This window comes from Dysidea avara, chromosome 2, assembly GCF_963678975.1.
Source record: "Dysidea avara chromosome 2, odDysAvar1.4, whole genome shotgun sequence".
NCBI lineage: Eukaryota > Metazoa > Porifera > Demospongiae > Dictyoceratida > Dysideidae > Dysidea > Dysidea avara.
Window position 1 is genome coordinate 50,452,885 of NC_089273.1, and position 18,907 is coordinate 50,471,791.

At 35.1% G+C, this 18,907-nt stretch overlaps 1 protein-coding gene across 2 annotated transcripts in view; it reads left to right on the forward strand.

Moving 5' to 3' along the window:
- The window catches only part of LOC136247561 (equilibrative nucleoside transporter 1-like), a 265,718-nt gene that overhangs the window by 163,981 nt on the left and 82,830 nt on the right, over nt 1-18,907 (forward strand). The gene's annotated exons all lie outside the window — the stretch shown is intronic.

Below are 18,907 nucleotides of genomic sequence, written 5' to 3' on the forward strand. Positions count from 1 at the left end.
TGTAATACATGGCACAAGTTGTTATGTAGCATTTATTATATGCAGCTGTATCTCCTATCCCTTCGTAGCAGTATAAGTACAACATTGCAACATGTACATGGTTTAGAAACATTCACCCACTACTTTATAATTTTACGTCTTCAGCTAAGTAACATTGCATCATAAAACTTAAGTGGTTTCACGTTGTAAACAATACCGACGGAGTGTCCCTTTAATTGTACCAAATACATTACAGACCTGCTAGTAATGCTGGCATAAGTTTGGATTATCTATGTGGTTAAATGAGTTAGAAATACTCTAATAGAGCAATCACTTAGCTTGATAATAATAAACTGTTTGTGACTGAACTATTAGAATATTTCATGAAAATCATGCAAACTCAGCACAGAATTGTGTATTATTCACTTTGTGTTATCCATTACTCTAGTTAAATCACTACACTTTACTCAAACAAGTCCTCAGCAAAATAAACTCCTTCTGTCCTGATCACGGGCACACGGACACAATCATGTGGAAAATTCCACAAGTAATTCATCGGTTTGGTCAGCAGATGAGAGGACTAGAGTGCCTACAGGGAACAAGTGCTTTCAGAAGATCATTTTGTTTAGACAAGTGTGTCCGCAAGAAGTTCATCGATAGTTGTATCTACCAGTGGCTAAATTTTGATGTGTAACAACCAAACCATACATGTAACCATGACTACACCTGGCAAATGCATAACACTTAATCCTTTATATTTATAATGTAAGTATACAAGAATATCCTAACTTAGTATACTACCTTAGTATACCAGTTTTATTATAATAATCTTCTTTGTACTCAGTTATTATGTGAAAATTTTCATCTTTTAAATTAGTCAGTGAACATGTTTTAATTTTCATTAAAATGAACAATGTGTATAATTAACATCTCAAAGATGGATTTAGGGGAGGGGTGTGTGTGTTTAAATGAGGTGCCGAGGCACCTCCTCCAGAATATTTACCATATGCTATATAGCTAGCGAGTTAGTAAATGTTACACTAAAAGTACACTTGCATCTTAAGTGTACATGGACAATAAAAACAAGAAAATTTAAAGAGCTAGTCTCTAAGGAATCTAAAGGCAAAGCTGTTAAAAATCAAAAATAATATTGAACAGTAAACTATTCTAATAGAACATCCATCTGTAAAACTACAAGACCAGTGTGTATGCTGAAAATAAACACTTCTTCACCTGTGCACTGATATCTCATCATTAACAGTTGCTTAATAGTTGAAATTCTATACCTTTTATGTGCTGTGACGCATACCATAATTCGCTTTATTTTCATGTAAAGATATTTTTGTATGATTTACGTGAATGACTGCTTATTTCGATCCTATGTAAAAACTTTTGTGTAAGAAATTTTCGTACAAGTTTTTTCATACAAAAAATTTTTTTTTTACAATGAAAAAAAGCAAATTACGGTAAGACATCATTTCCAACAATAAAAAATCCTCTTGAAATGCTCACAGCAAGAGTAGCCTTAAGCTTAGTGTGCAGATTGGAGTTGCACATGTACCTAAACACATTAAGGGTTTACACATTTGCACACTGCTAGTTTCAGTTTGGAAACTGTTTCAGTAATAAAAATTCTCTTGAAACGCTGCCACTCAGAGTTGCTTCTTTTAGTTAATATGTGGATAAATCAGTTTTAGCTACAAACTTGATTCTTGGTTTGAATGTCCACACAATTTCCTATTGCCATTTGACAAAGATATCACGTTTACTTATAATACTGTATGTTCAAACTTCAAAATGCAATACAAGTAGAAGGATATTAGAGTGCATGGTCACATTTATAGTTTAATCGGTGAAAGTTCATCTTTTTAAAATTCCAACTTTCCAAAGGACTGAAATGCTATGCAATAACTTATGGTATGAATCAGAAATTTCCATGCATCCTCAGGTTTCCCTCCCTGGTGAAAACTCTTTTAAAGTAGTTGCAACATAGATTCAGGTTGCTGGTTGTGGTTTTGTCTTGTGCCTTTTGCCTTATTATATTATTATAATATTATAACATCAATTTATATATCAGTGCTAATAGAAAATAATTATATCCTACAACTTCTGGAGGGTGCCTCCTAGACCACTTGAAATTCAACTTTAAGCTCAAACTATAATACTGCAGTACTATATAGGTATACTGTGCAGCTCTGCAGGGCTGCCAAAGGGGAGGGAGGACTGGAGACTTCACCCTGGGCCTCCAGGCTGTCCCCCCAAACCCTGTTTAATTATTACTTGACCTACAGGTAACTAACTTGTATCATCAATTGTAATTATATGGTACAATAATAATCCTACAGGTTGTACCCTCATACCTTACAGCTATAACATTGTTAACTGCGCACATTCTTCCTGCTTTGGAAATACCATTGCTATTATTATCCTGAACTGTTAGTTGCTGTCTACTTATTTTCCAATCAACTTAATACAGACCAACATGGCTGTAATCTGTTTGTATATAAATACTGTATTGTTATGGTATCAACAGCATGTGGATTCATGAGTCTGAGGGTATGCTCTCTCAGGAAAAATAATTGCTAATGCAGATTGAGTTAATGTAAATGAAGATTTTACTTGTTTATCACATGTACTGTTTAGAGTGTATCAAGCCAACTATACATAGATGCTAAGTGTGCTCTGTATGCTGTTGGTTTGCATGGTATTACCTGTGCTACGTATAATTATATGTTATTGGGCCTACAAAAATAGGACATGTGGGATCATAAAATTTGCCTAATTTTTCAAACTTTCATGACTCATAACGTTTGATACTATTACAGTATGGCCATGAAATTTTTAGCATGTATTAAGCATTTTATTGGCTTTATAATGCAAGTTACAGAATGCAGATGTTCTACTTCAGTAGTGAGATATGATCCATTTTGTGACAGGGTGTAGCTTGTACCCACATGCCCTACTATCGCAGGCCCAGTCACATATAATGCTGGGTTTTATGCTTATTCAAAAAAATTATCAAATCCAATCTCAGAAGGTTAAATTTACAAATATTTTCTAAGAGGGCATGCCCCCAGACTCCAGACCCACCCAGATACTCCTGCATGTTGAGTGTGTTTCACACAATGTAATACTGTAGCTCTACCTACTAGATCTTTCTTAGCCCCTGCTATATAGATGCCCCTAGCCTAGCATCCATCCTTTGGAAATCCTAGAACTGCTTTTACTGCTACTGAAGAATAGGCAGGTGGGCAGGCAGGCAGGCATACCTAACCAATACTGCCAAGGTGCCAGGATGGAGTTGTGAAGCTGGTTTTTTGGTGAATATTTTGGCTAAGAGAACCCAAATATCCATGATTCCTAATATACAGTACTACCGTACTGTATGATATACCGGTATAGGGAAAATCAACAGTTAGTTTGTATAATGATTTCCAGTAATTAATTGCTTTGTTACTGCAACAACAATATCTTGTGCAGTGGCATATCCAAAGGTGGGGGCACAAGGAAATTTTTAGAAAAAATTTAATACAATCTAACAAGTTTGGTAGACCACGGGGTAACCATGCTGTACATAGTTCTCTCAATCTATAGTGACTGTGGTGTGTGTCTGATGAACTGTAGGGCACTGGGCTCACCCATATAGAGCTGGTTTTAACACTATTCTTAAATAATTCTTTGATTGTATAATGCATAATGATAATTTCCTGGTGACTAGCTAGCTAGTTTATGCAATGATATAACTGGCTAAAAAACATTTTGCAACTCAGTTAGAAGTTTCATTTAATGTACTAAGTCAGTACAAACAGGAAATGTTAATGAGAGAAAAGGCTGGATATTTTGATGAATCATGATCAGTTGAATTTGTCAATTTTATTTCATTTGACATTTATAGGTGCAACTAAAAGTGCAACCTATAAATAAATTGTTCACTGACGCATTAATTTTAATAATTATTATTAAGGGTGTCTTTTAACTCAGTAATATTATACTGTTACTGTTGTTATGTTAGTATAATCAAAAGTATTTGCATTTAACCTTCTCACAGGTCCTAGTGGGATAGTATTCACAGAGATGTATACTGGTGAAATTAGAGCGATGTACACCCCTGTATAGGATTTTTGCTATGATAAGTTTTTTCAATCAAATTAATAATAAAGCTTGTTAGTGGCCATTTTGATTAAAACCACAAAAACCTATCTAGATGCATGTTAATAAACATACTATGTGTTGAGAGATCATAGTTGTAGAAGATCACCATAGTTCCTATAGTAACCTAATATTACAGTCAAGCATAGCTACTCTAATAGAGTAATCAATGCTACAACTTTGTCCCTACAGATATTTGGATTAACTAAAATAACCTAAAATCTGAACCCAAAGGTCAAGTAGGTTTGTTGTTAATTTTATTCATAATCTATAATAATATTATACTTCAATTAATATAGCATCAGAAATACCCTTTCTTTGAAAACCCAATATTGCTTACGAACTGTCAACCTATCAAGTATGATTAATGATGATCTGACTTAGCTACAGAATGCTGCATTAAGTACATAATAATATTATGGTAAACAAAATGAAATCTAATGCAATAACAATAGTTATAATAATTGTATTTCTACAAGCTCAGTGTAGTATACAATACAAGATAACATAGTTCAAAGTAGCTACTAAATATGAAAAGTGTGTATGCATGATTATTAGTGTCATTGTTATTGATCACGCTGTATACATCAGTCTTCTATCTGATCCATCACCTCCAGGAAAGAATCCCGGAAGTGAGTAGCATCATCACTTGTGTTTGAAGGACTGTTATAAACAACAACATAGTACACACTGGAAACTGACTACTATTGTTTATAGTACAATTGTAACATATAGGTAAGCCATTATAGTAACATTATAAACAATAAACACATACTACCTCATGTGTGATGTAGTTATAATACAGTACTTGATAAAAATAATTATATATAGTACAGAACACTACATGATTACTGTGCATTTTAACAAAAGATAGTTCTTAAGGGTAATCTGAGTATTATTGACAAGTTGGGTTAACAAAAGTAATGTTTAACTACTGCTGATGTAATTACTGGGAATGTCATAAAAATTAATACCGACAATTCAATACTAACTTGATGTCTCCAAAAATAAATTCTTAACATTTAAGCCAACGAGATCAGCTACATTACATCACTGTAGATGATGTAATTGTATACATTATAAATAAAGTTAAATTTGTGTGATCATAAATAGCTGACATTGACAACTAGCTATAGTACATACTTACATTTCACAGATAGTAGCATTCTTCCTCATATTATCATCAATAATTATTCCAATATCACCCATTGGTACCTCATTATTATCATTGGTGGTAGAAACTGGCTCAGTCTTAAAATGTGCAGCTATCTTTGTAGTAATAGTCTTGATGGCCTCTTTGTGTACTATCAGTTCCAGAGTAATGAAGAAGATCAGTGGTAGAATCATTACAATGATAATAGTAGCTGTTGATAATTGTTGACTAACAAGTGGTATCAGTGTAGGCAGGACCACTAATAGTAAAATCAACCCATCAAAGATGTTCAGGATCTTGTGGTCATAAGGTCTTAATACACTTATCAATATAAAAGCCAATATCGCACTTGAAAAAATCAATAAATGTAGGAAGAGGATATCCGTAGATGGAGTTACAATGATTATCATAGTAATAACAAATCGACAAATCATATAAAAAGCTGCAAAGCTACGATACTTGTCTTTGTAGCATCCTTGAAACTGATCCAGTAATGGCTTTATCCTGGTGAAGTTAATCTTGTGGTTAAGGAATGGCTCTAGTAGCAGTAGAAGTGGTAGACCAATCACAATCACTAGTGTACATAACACTGCTACAATAAAATATGGTAGATGACGACCACGAAAGTACTCTATGTCAGGTGATAGGTAAGTGTAAACCTTATCCACATTATCAAATGTCAGTGATCTCAACAACAGTAATGAAGTTGTGGTCACAGAAGTATAGGACATGAGCACAAGGAAACAAATAGTACGGATAATACTTCTACCAATAAATGATGCAAATTTGTGAGATATTCTTGCTGATTGACAGATTATTGCTATTATAACTAAGACAGCTAGTAGATGTGTATAGTGAATGAATTGTTGGTCTATTCCACTCATATACTTTACTAAGCAAAGCTGTCCTAGAAATCGTGGAGTGATTTTCACAAGACTGGACAAAGTGGTAACAGTTGTAAACAATCCTTTTGATTGGTATAAATTTTGGCTCAGTAAAATATCCAGCATACTGTAATAGTATGTAATAGCATACAAATAACCAATCCCAACATGATAGTATGTCATAATAAACACTAGTATAACTATGACTATCCAGTATATCACTGATAATGTGACTACCATTACTGTCTGTCCAGCTGAACATTTGTCAACACTTACACATTCTACAGAATCAAATGAAAGAGTATAGCCTTCTTCACAACTACCACAAGCAGTACCAGATCTGTGTGAACTACACTGATTCATTCTCACTGGTGAGAGTTTATAAAATCCATTAGTGGCTTCACAACAAGGAAAGTCACAGTAATTGTTTGGACAAACTGTCACTGTTGATTTATCATTGACTACTCCAAACCAATAACCTCTCCTGATAAATGATGTACTATCAGAACAAGTTATGATATCATCATCATAGTAGCATATACACCATTGTGTTGTGTTATCATAATAGAAACCAGGGTGACATGGTGATAGTTCAATTATTAATTCTATTGAAATTGTTTTCAAGTCAGTTTGACTGCCATGATGAGAAGTAAGAGTCATGGAAATATTTGACGGTGTTGTAACTTCATATCCTATTATACCTATTTCTTTTATATTGTTACAAGAAATAAGTATACCAGTTGATGCTCCAATAATGTGATAATCTTGACTGTTACTGCTCACCAAAAATCTTGTTGCATCAGCAGGTTGATCATAATAGTCCTGTACACAGGCATTAATGATAATTTCTTGACCAAGCATTATGTTGTTTATATAATATTTCCCACAATTAGTGTCATTATCTTCATCAATATACACAGCTGGGTAACCTAATACTAGTTTACTGCGAGGTGTACTGATGATGTGCTTTCCAAAGAGTGAAAAGTATGCATTACCCACAATGCTGTTGTTTATGCACAAGTCATCACAGGATGATGGTATATGAACATATATATCTTCACCTACAAGAGCAGTATTGTTATAGAAATGAATGGCTGTGGTGTTCAGTATTACTTTATTTTGAAAAGCACCAGAAAGTTTTCCATAAATAGCTCCACCATATCCAGTGGCAGTGTTATAACTGAACATAATATCAGAGCCATCGATGAATGTTGCTGTGAAGTTATCACTGAGATATATGGCTCCACCATGTCCTTTAGCTGTGTTGTTTATAAATATTGTTAAGGAGTGTGTAGAAATACTCATATTGGATTGCACAATAGACACAGCTCCACCATCTCCAGCAATATTGTGATCAAAAGTTATTGAAGTGTTTCCATGTAATAACATGTGTGAATAGGAACTAGAGGCTACAGCTCCTCCTGAAGAATCTACAGCTTTGTTATTTTTAAATGATACTGTTGAATTTCCATGAAATATTAAGTAACTACTTTTAGTACAACTTAAAGCTCCCCCTGTTAGTACAGCAGTGTTATATCTAAAAATTACATGCGAGTTTCCAGTAAATAACACATTGCTATTATCAGTATTTAAAGCACCACCTGATGTTGCAGTATTGTTAGTGAATGTTATTGTTACATTGTGATTAAATGACACATTGCTAGTTACATCAGAGTGTATAGCTCCTCCATATCTTGCTCTGTTGTTATGGAATGACACTGTTGAATTTCCATGAAATGTTGTGTAGCAGTTACCTCCAAAGAATTGACTTGTATCTCCACCTCCATAGACAGCTCCTCCTCTATCAGTGGCCACATTTCCATTAAATATTACTGCTGTGCTCTCATCAAATGAAATTCTGCTACTATTATAAGATATCATAGCTCCTCCATTCATGGCATTGTTGTTGTTAAATGTCAAAGTTGAGTTTCCATTAAACATCATGTGACAGTTGTTAGTACAGTACAATGCTCCACCTCTATCCACACCAGTATTGTTAGTAAATGTCATCATAGAGTGGCCAGTAAATGATACATCAGAAGTACTAGCAAACAAAACACCACCATATGTTGCTCTGTTGTTATTGAATGTCACTGTTACATCGTCAGTAAATGATATATTGCAAGTATGATCAGAGATTATGGCTCCTCCATACCAGGCTCTGTTGTTATGGAATGACAAGGTAGAGTTTCCATGAAACTTTGTGTAGCAGTTACCTCCAGAGTATGAGTCTATAGCTCCACCTCCATAGACAGCTCCTCCGCTATTAGTGGCCACATTTCCATTAAACGTAACCATTGTGCTCTCATCAAATGAAATTCTGCTCCTAGTATCAGACATCATAGCTCCTCCATTCCTGGCATTGTTGTTGTTAAATGTCAAAGTTGAGTTTCCATTAAAAGTCATGTGACAGTTGTAAGTACAGAACAATGCTCCACCTCTATCCACACCAGTATTGTTAGTAAATGTCACCATGATGTGGCCAGTAAATGATACAACACAATTGTCAGCATCTAAAGCACCACCATATATTGCTCTGTTGTTAGTGAATGTTATTGTTACATTATCAGTAAATGACATTTTGCTAGTATCATCAGAGAGTATGACTCCTCCATACTTGGCTCTGTTGTTATGGAATGACAGGGTTGAGTTTCCATGAAATGTTGTGTAGCAGTTACCATTAGGGTAGGAGTCTATAGCTCCACCTCCATGCTCAGCACTGTTGTCGCTGAATTTTAACACTGAGTTACCACCAAATGACAGTCTACAATTATCATGTTGGTGTACAGCACCTCCTCTATTAGTGGCCTTGTTTACTGTAAATTTTACTCTTGAATTTCCATCAAATGAAATATTTGAACTACCAAACACACCAATAGCTCCTCCCCATCTGGCAGTATTGTTATGGAATGAAATAATTGCATTATCATATATCAACACATAAGAAGTTAATCTAAAGTCTACAGCTCCCCCTGAACTTTTTACTGCTTTGTTATGGTTGAAATCAACAACTGAGTTTCCACAAAATGATATACTGCTGTTCTGTCCAGAATGTAAAGCACCACCATTATGTGTGGCAAAATTGTTATTAAAAGTTACTGTGCAGTGACCATAAAATGATACAGAACTATTGTGTGACCATATAGCCCCTCCATCTGTACGTACCAGTGTTGACTCTCCATTTTGTGTGATATTAGAAAAAGTTGCACCTCCACCAACTGATGCTCTGTTTCCAGTAAATATTATTGTTGAGTTTTGCTCAAATGACATGACAGAATTGTCCCACACAGATACAGCTCCTCCAAATTCACCGTTATTGTTATTAAATTTCACTTTTGAGCTTCCATTGATCCAGATAGTAGACCTACTGACAAACACTGCTCCTCCACTTCTAGCTCTGTTATCATCAAATGTTGCTTGTGACTGATCTTCAAATGAGATGAGCGACCTTCCCTTAGTAAATATAGCACTACCATATCTAATTGCTGAGTTCCTTGTAAACTTTGCTATTGCATTCATTGTGAAGAACATGTTGGAATTAGCTTCTTGATAGATGGCTCCACCATTAGTACTAACTAAATTATTATCGAAGCTTACATTACACTTGTCATCAAATTTGATAATAGAGTTACTGCTATAAATACCTCCACCAGCAGTGGCTTTATTATCCTTGAATGATACACTGTTATTGAGAATTAGACTGGTGTGTGAAATATAAATGGGTACTCCTTTGTTTTGGGTAAATGTAGAATTTTGTAGTAAAGAAATATGGCCATTAACTTTATTATTTGAATTATCAATGTAAACAACACTTTCAGCTGGTCCATTAAAAGTGAAATTACAATTGTTAATTACCAACTGCACATGAGTACTCTGTTCAGGACTAGATATATAGTAAATAGCTGTTCCATTACCTTTGTGGTATTTGTTATATGTAAACTGACAATTGTTAATGTACACATTTCCTGACATGTTTGACAGTACAACAGCTTGTCCTACTGAGTGTTGGAAAGAAGAACTCTGAAGCACTATATTAGATGAGTTGTAAAACTTAATTCCTGGAGCATTATCAAAACCACACCTCTCCCAATTGACACCTTCAATAGTGACATTATTACAAGATACAAACTTCACTGATCCAATATCATTACAGTTCACAGTGGGATTTCCTTGTCCAATTATTGTAATATTGTTGAGACCTTCAAGTGTCACAATTGAAGACAACACAACATCAGTTGATATATTGATAATGGTGTTACTAGTAGTGACATTATTCAGTACATCAACAATTGAATAGAAAGTATAGTTTCCAATATTACAACAAGGGATTTCATCCTCATCACTACCTGAACCACTAAAATCATCTTCAGTGCTATTACTAGGATGGACATCAATGTCAGGCATAACTCTTTTGACTCCACCAACATTCCAAATGAGGAACAGTAGAAGAAAAATTAATTTTATCATTATCACAGCAGCAAATAACACTAGAACTGTTAGTTGAACAGACTTGAAGTATTTTATAGGCACAAAAGTACAGGATGTAATGATGTAATGATAACTGCTCAAATATTACAACACAATTGTATGATGTCATAAGACATTCCAATACCACTACTCATACAGGATGTACGGCTAAAGCAAGTATTTTCAAGTGCAACTGAAATACACACAACAGCAAAGTAAAGTAATTTAGTTGGATTGGCTAGTTACTTGTCAATGTTTACTTTAAATACCAGCAAATCATCTGTTTCCATTCTGTACATGTCTCTTAAACAATGGAAAACATGTCACCGAGTTTTACATGTTGGTAACACTTACACCGACACTGTGTAGCAGTAAATAAAGTGTAAGTGGCCATACTTCTTAGTATAATGTTATATACTGAGTGGATTCACTGGATACCAGGTAGCCATGATAACAAGCTAATAATCAATGTCAAAATTATCACAGAAAATGTTACGTATTTTGCAGCACTTTTACTATAACAAACTTTTCAACATGTGACTTAGCTGATGCTAGTCATTGCAGTTCTTAGAAATGTTCCTGTTTTTAGACAAACAAGAAAGAGAATTGTATTGTTATGGCAAAGTCTGGAGATGTCAATCAGTGTAGTGATGTCCACAATTGAAGACATCTGTTAATGGACCTCACATTACATCAGTGTTAGTGATCACCACATTGTTCACATTGTGTAAATTCATAATATAGGTGATAATTGTCATTACCTGGAACCAATAAAAGTGTTTATGAGAGTATAATAAAGAGCAAACAATGACATCCACCAGTAAAAAAAACCCTTAAATGATACAATCAAATCAATCAAATCATTTCCTTCTAGGAACTATGAAACTCATAATAAGTTAATAGACTATACAATCACTGATGCCACATGTTGACTTATTCATTTGTGTATACATAACACATTAGTGATCTTGTGACTGTGGGCTAATCACAAGTCTAGCTGGTTAACAGTGAAATGATTCATCTGATGTAGCTACCTTCATATGATGTTATGAGTAATAATTATTAAGAACAATTGTTACACATCACTCAACAATGTGATTTGTTTAGTGTACACCAGTAAAAATGAAGGACATGAAGTAGGGTAATACAACTACAGTTTAGTTAAAGGTAAGTATTAAGTTTGATGTTCAACTATTGTACAGTGTATTGTTCTTAAGGCCAGCAAGTTCTGCAAGAGCTGGAGGAATGGAAGAACACTTTTGAATTCGAACCAGCCGACATGTTGCTTACAAGGACACTTTAGATCATGAACAATAATAACTCTTAGTGAGTTTATAGTTTCTTATTATACTGTAGATCAAATGAAGGTAATCAAATTCTGGCACCGTTACCTTATAATGGATCTAACAGTTATTCATAAAAGTCAGTTTTTATGTACAAAAAAGTGTTAACATATATTAGCCAGCTAACACGAGGAAGTAGTTGATGACTGGCTTAGACACAGTAGGGTAACTGTATCGTAACCCAAGGTAGAAAGAAAACATTGATTGTGAATTAGAACTTGTTATAAAGCAGTGCCTATATGGCTTCAAATTACAAGCATATGCAGGAGTCACTACATGCAATACAATAAAGTGATACTAGCTACCAGTAATTTTAATGAACTAGCTATAGTAGAGATATAAATTTGCAGTAGAAATTAGTTCACAGTAGAAGTTCCATTACTCATGAATTTATTTAAATTCCAATCATTTCTTACACTTCTGTAATTAGGGTAGTATGGTGTATTGTTTCTTTTGATGTCTTGAACTAATTCAGTCTAGTGATCTTGACTATCACATAATTATAATTAAGCACACTCTATAGCCTCAAACTATGTAAGCAGCTAGACTATAGCATCTGTGGTTAGTACTGGTTGCCATGTTCCAAAGTAGCACTCTCTTGTACGGTTGTACCACTGTTTGTTGATTGTCATAATGAATTTTAATAAATTTGCATAGATCAACAAGTTTCAAAAAATTGGTCACATAAAGAAATAAGTTATGTGTCAAATGTTTAGCATACCATACTGTATTATATAATTTTTGTACATGTTGTATGGCAACTTGTGTTTAGTTTCCTTATCAGTTTAGTGTACTAACATTCGTTAAGTCAGTGGTGTAGCCACCCTGTGAGGTACTTAGATATTATGTACATTAATGTACTCTACACATTTATACCACAGCATTTGCTTGGGGTCACTTTTCATGAGTGGATTTCTAGAGATTGTGCCATGTACCAGCCTCTGAGAATACACTGCATGGTACTTGACCTACTGTACCACTGGTCAGCTGAAACACAACAAGCATTGATGCATGGTTGCCCTTATAATTGTGACAGGGCCTGCGAAAATAGGGCATATGGGCACAAACTACACCCAGTCATGCTACAGGTCAGACCTCAGTGCTGGAGCAGAATATTTTCATTCTGTAACTTGCATATGTGAGGTACTTAGATATTATGTACATTAAATTAAATATACCCTACACATTTATACCACAGCATGAGTGGATTTCTAGAGACTCTGAGAATACACTGGTACTTTGACCCGCCACTGGCCAGCTGAAACACAACAAGCATTGAAACCATTGTATGGTTGCCCAGATGATTTTACATTTATTTATTTATTTCATTATGAGTGGCACGGATTCTCTCATTTAGACTAAGTACTCCGTGTGACCTGTTCAGTGGTATTTCTCTGTTGATATACCAATATCCAACCCACCACCTATGCTGGTGTATATAGCTAAATTGCAGATACCATTGTGAAAAATCATAATCATATAAGTAGCTAGCTCCTAATGGATTGAAGTGGGTTAAATATTTTAATCCAACAACTGAATGTGTTACTGTATAAAACTCTCAATAGCAGCTTGACGTATTATATTGAAATACGTCAAGAGATTAGCCAATAGAATTAGTATTACACTTGTTTGTCAAGGTCCCATGACAAAAATCTATAATACTAATTTGATTGGCTAAAATAGTGTGGTGTGTTTATATTAGAAGTAAATGTCCGACTTAACAACTATTGTTACCATAGTGATAGATGCCCCAAGGTATGACACAATATGGTTGCTTAGCAACGGTTGCTAGGAAACCGTTGCTATGGTAAATGTCGTTTTGAGACCATGGCAACGGTTGCCAGGCAATGGTTACTAAGTGTGATTGGTCTTTTGCAATGGTTATTTTTTGAATTTCTGTTGCCTAGTAACAGTTGCTATGGTTGTCGGATTAATTTGCAATAGGACGGGTAGCTGTGGTATTCGGGATTAATAGTTCTTGCATTGTAAACAGGAAGGAAATAGTGCTCGGCTTCACCTCGCACTATTTTACTCCTTCCTGTTTACAATGCTCGCACTATTAATCCCAAATACCACAGCCATCCGTCCTATTACATATACGAATATAACATATCACTAGCTACAATAAGCAAAACTGATGTGGAGTGTATTGTAAGTTATTTCATTATCTGCAGTAATTTAGCTATAGTTTACAGACAGTTGATTATGTGGTAATATACAGCTAGGTGCTTAGTATGCTATATATATATATATTTACAACCATGATCAAGGGTATGTTGTTTTATTGGCTAAGTCAAGGAGGTGTTGAGGCTGTACAGTTAAAAAGATCTTATGATCACATGATCTGTGTATATTATTGTAACATCTACTAACTTCCTGAATGCCATAACAAATACTAATTGTAATCTGTAGCTACTGATTCTTTATCTTCTGATGAACAATTACAAAGTTATACTAACACATTATTGAGTGAGTGATCTGTTAGTGTCTCACTGTTCTAAAGATTATCCACAGCATCACATGATGAGAACAGTTGCAAAGATGATAACATAAAATATTATTGTTGTGTAAATGCAGTATTCGCTAGTAAAAACCACACAATAGCTCATGACATCAGGTTTGGGTCGGGTAATGTTTTGATCTGTTAACTAATCAGGATGTGTTTTACTGATTCCTAGAAGGTAATTTTATAGCAAACACAATAATATTTGTGACTGGGCCTGCACAAATAGGGCATTTGGGCACAAACTACATCCTGTCACACAACAGGACCTATCTCAGTACTGGAGTAAAATATTTGCATTCTGCTAAACAACGCAAACTAATTACTGAATACTTGCTTCAAATTTCAAAGCCATAACTCATTAGTACAAAAAGTTATGGGCAATTAAATGTTTGAAAAGGTAGGTAAATTTTATGTGCCCACATGCCATATATTCACAGGCCCAGTCACATTTATGAAATTATATTTATTTGTATTTTTATTAAGACTTGTAGTACAAGTGCTAAAGGATCTGTAGGACACCTAGTCCTGCAGCCTGTTTAAAGATGTCAAAATATCAAGTACACTTGAAAAGGCGCGGAAAGGATAAAAATACATACATGACTGTACCTGGTCAGCCTCAAACCTGCAGCCATCCAATTTACACTTGATCACTGACAGGAGTCTGACAGGTAGTCAGGATGCTTTTTCCCCTTGTCAATCTCACATATTTGTACCCATAGGAACTCTAGAGAGTGACATAATTATTATCTCACAGCACCCCATGCAATGTGGAAACAAGTGGACGAACTTTACAGCACAAGAGCTGCAGGTCTGTAGAGCATACAGCCTGTTTAAAGATGTGGTACTAAGTATGTTTGAAAAGGTGAAGAAGGAGAAAAATTGCTGACTAGTCCTGAGAAGCCTTGAAAATGCAGCTATTTGATTTATGCTCAAATGCTTACAGGTGTTTTGCCAGATGGTCAGGTTGTTTCCCTTGTCAATTTTAAGGTCTCATCAATGTGTTTTTGTAATTTCTAGTTCAGTGGCTTGAAACTTCTCATGAACTACTTAAAAATCCCCAAGCACTACTGAACATAACATGTTTTAACTACTCTAGGATGAACATATTTATGGATTTTTTTTCTTATCCCTAAAATGGTATCCTTATTAAGTGTATTGTTGATTTGAAACCTAGACAGATATCATTCACGAAGAAGGAACCTGCATTCAGGAGGGTAATTTTACCTAGGGATTTCACTCTAATTTTATCATAAAGTGAATTTTGCAATAATGCAGAGAGATTATTAAAGATGGAGAACAACCGGTAGCTAATTATGAATTATGTTTGTAAGTCAGCCAGTCAGTCAGTCAGTCAGTTAGTCAGTCAGTCAGTCAGTCAATCAGTCAGTCAGTCAGTCAGTCAGTCAGTCAGTCATTCGTCAGTCAGTCAGTCAGTCATTCGTCAGTCAGTCAGTCAGTTAGTTAGTCAGTCAGTCAGTCAGTCAGTCAGTCAGTCAGTCAGTCAGTCAGTCAGTCAGTCAGTCAGTCAGTCAGTCAGTCATTCGTCAGTCAGTCAGTCAGTTAGTTAGTCAGTCAGTCAGTCAGTCAGTCTGTCAGTCAGTCAGTCAGTCAGTCAGTCAGTCAGTCAGTCAGTCAGTCAGTCATTCGTCAGTCAGTCAGTCAGTTAGTCAGTCAGTCAGTCAGTCAGTCAGTCTGTCAGTCAGTCTGTCAGTCAGTCAGTCAGTCAGTCAGTCAGTCAGTCATTCGTCAGTCAGTCAGTCAGTCAGTCAGTCAGTCAGTCAGTCAGTCAGTCAGTCAGTCAGTCAGTCAGTCAGTCAGTCAGTCAGTCAGTCAGTCAGTCAGTCAGTCAGTCAGTAAGTCAGTCAGTAAGTCAGTTAGTAAGTCAACAAGTCAGTCATTCAATCTGAATGCCAGTTGGTCAGTCGGTTAGTCAGTTGATTGTTCAGTGAATTAGCTTTTTTCAAAAGTGGAATAAAATTATTGTTGTGTTTAGAAAACTTGCATTCGATGAGGGCATATTGTGTCATGCTAAAGACATGCTTGGGTTTAACTACACTATTGATGTTATCATTAATTTTGTAGATAAGGGAAGGTGAAGCTAGTTTTTGATGGGAGGAAGGATTATACCTGTAAGATTTATAGGTGAAAAAACTAAGAGGGAGGTATAAACCACCTTCATTTTATTTGTACTTGCTACTCCCAGAATGTGTCATGACTACATAGAACAAGAGTTTCTACTATTATTAACTCTTGGTAGAAGTAACTAGTGTCTTATTGGCTAGGTCAAGGAGATGTTGGCTTGACTGAGACTGTACAGTTTAACAGATCTTCTTATGAACACATGATCTGTGCATATTCTTGTAACATCTACTAACTTCCTGACTGTAGTTGGAAGCCATAGCAAGTTTTTGTACCATTATAAGTCACTGAACATAATGTACACTTTTTTAAAGTTCTTACGCCAGAGTGTCTTCCATTGGTTTTGTAGTGCTACACAGTCAATGGAGGGTAATACCTGTCAGTGTGCCTCATGTTGAGTATTACTATTCTTATTCACCATCAACCAGTTACTAGTTGTTATGTAGTACTGTAGCTACTGGTTCTTTATCTTATAATGAACATCTATAGTAAACAAATAACAAAATTATACAAACACATTATGCTTGTATCTCACTGTTCTAAAGAAATTCAAAATGTTAAATAGTGAATAGTTGTTATGTAGATGTATTCACTAGTTAAAAACACAAATGCAACGGATGACATCAGTTTTGGGAAATGTTTAACTAATCAGAATGAAATTTTATTGATTCCTAGAAGGTAATGAATTTTATTTATAGAACAATATTAACCTTATTTATTTTATTTATTTCTTATTAAGGCTTTACAGTACAAGTGTTGAAGGTAGTTTGGACACCTAATGCTATGTACATCCTGCTAAAAGAGCATCCTGACCATCTTGACCACCTGGCAGGAAGAGCAGGTTTGAGCTGCCCAGGTTCAGTCATGACTGTTTTTCCTTTCCGCATATACTTAGCTAATATGAAATCTCTCCCCTTGTCAATTTAAAGTCTCATCAATGAGTGTTTACAAGTTCTTGTTCAATGGCTTGAGACTTCTCATGAACTACTTACCATTTCACAAACACTACTGAGTTTAAAGTTGGATGAACATATTTAGAGAATTTTTCTTGTCTTTAAAGAGGCTTTATTTATTAATATGTGTTGTATATAATATGTATTATTGATTTGAAACATAGACAGATATCTTCCATGAAGTGGGTGCCACATTCAGAAGTTTCTTTTTAACTATATTCCACTCTAATTTTATCACAGCGTGAATTCTGGAATAATGCAGGGAGTAGTGTTGGGTGATATTTCCCTTCTGATAATCTAGATTACTCTTTTACAATAATCTCGATTTTTGATTAAACCTCTATACCTGGTTAACTGAAATATGCACTGCATCAAGGCATTCAACAAGGTCTCTATCAATCATGATGGTTTTTTTGTTTGCCAACAAGCTTAAATTCTTAGTGTGATAAGCCCTTTCTATGACCAACGAAACTTTCATAAGACCTATTAATGGTGCGGTTAAACTAATCTGCACTATTGTCATGCTCAGGGGTGGATCTATGGACATTTATATACGTGGCAAGAAAGTTAATATAACTAGTGTGCAAAGTACAGTCAGCATGTGGAGCATACTCTATCTAGGTGGTCTGGGGGCATGCCCCCACACAAAAATTTTGCAAATTTGGCCTACTGAGATTGAATTTGGTAGTAATTTTGAGTGAAAAAATTATGTCACTTTGTTTATGTGATACCATTTTTCCCCTACAGTTTGTCAGTACAACTAAAAGGCACAGCCAGTAGCTAAAATAACATCTTAAAGAACTAATAGTGGAAACACATGCGTATCAGCTGCACATGATCAAGTTTGGTGTTTTGAAGTATAGCATAATTTACAGTCTCATGGCTCAAACTAGCTGTCCAAACAGTAGAGAGGGTAAGTGTGAGTGGAGATAGCAAGTAGACTCACCAGTGTGTGGAGTGCACGTGCACCCAGCATGTGTAGAATTCTCCAGTTAGGGGGCTCTGGTGGCATTCTCCCCTAGAAATTTTTGGAAATGGCTATTACAAGATTGAATCTAGAAGCTATTTTTAACCAAATGATTAATTGAGTTCAGTTTTAATTTTAAAAAAACAGAACTATAGTCTGTTTCTTGCTATTGGATTTTAAGAAAATGTATAATAGTGGCTTGTCAAAGAGAATAAAGAGTGTATAGTTAATTGAAAATAAAGGTCAAGGGGAATATTTAAAACACAGGATTGGATCTACTTCAGCCACTGTTCTGTGGTGCAGGTTGCTATTTCAATCTAACTTTTAAAATGATGGATCCATCTATCACCATAGTTGTTTTACAACT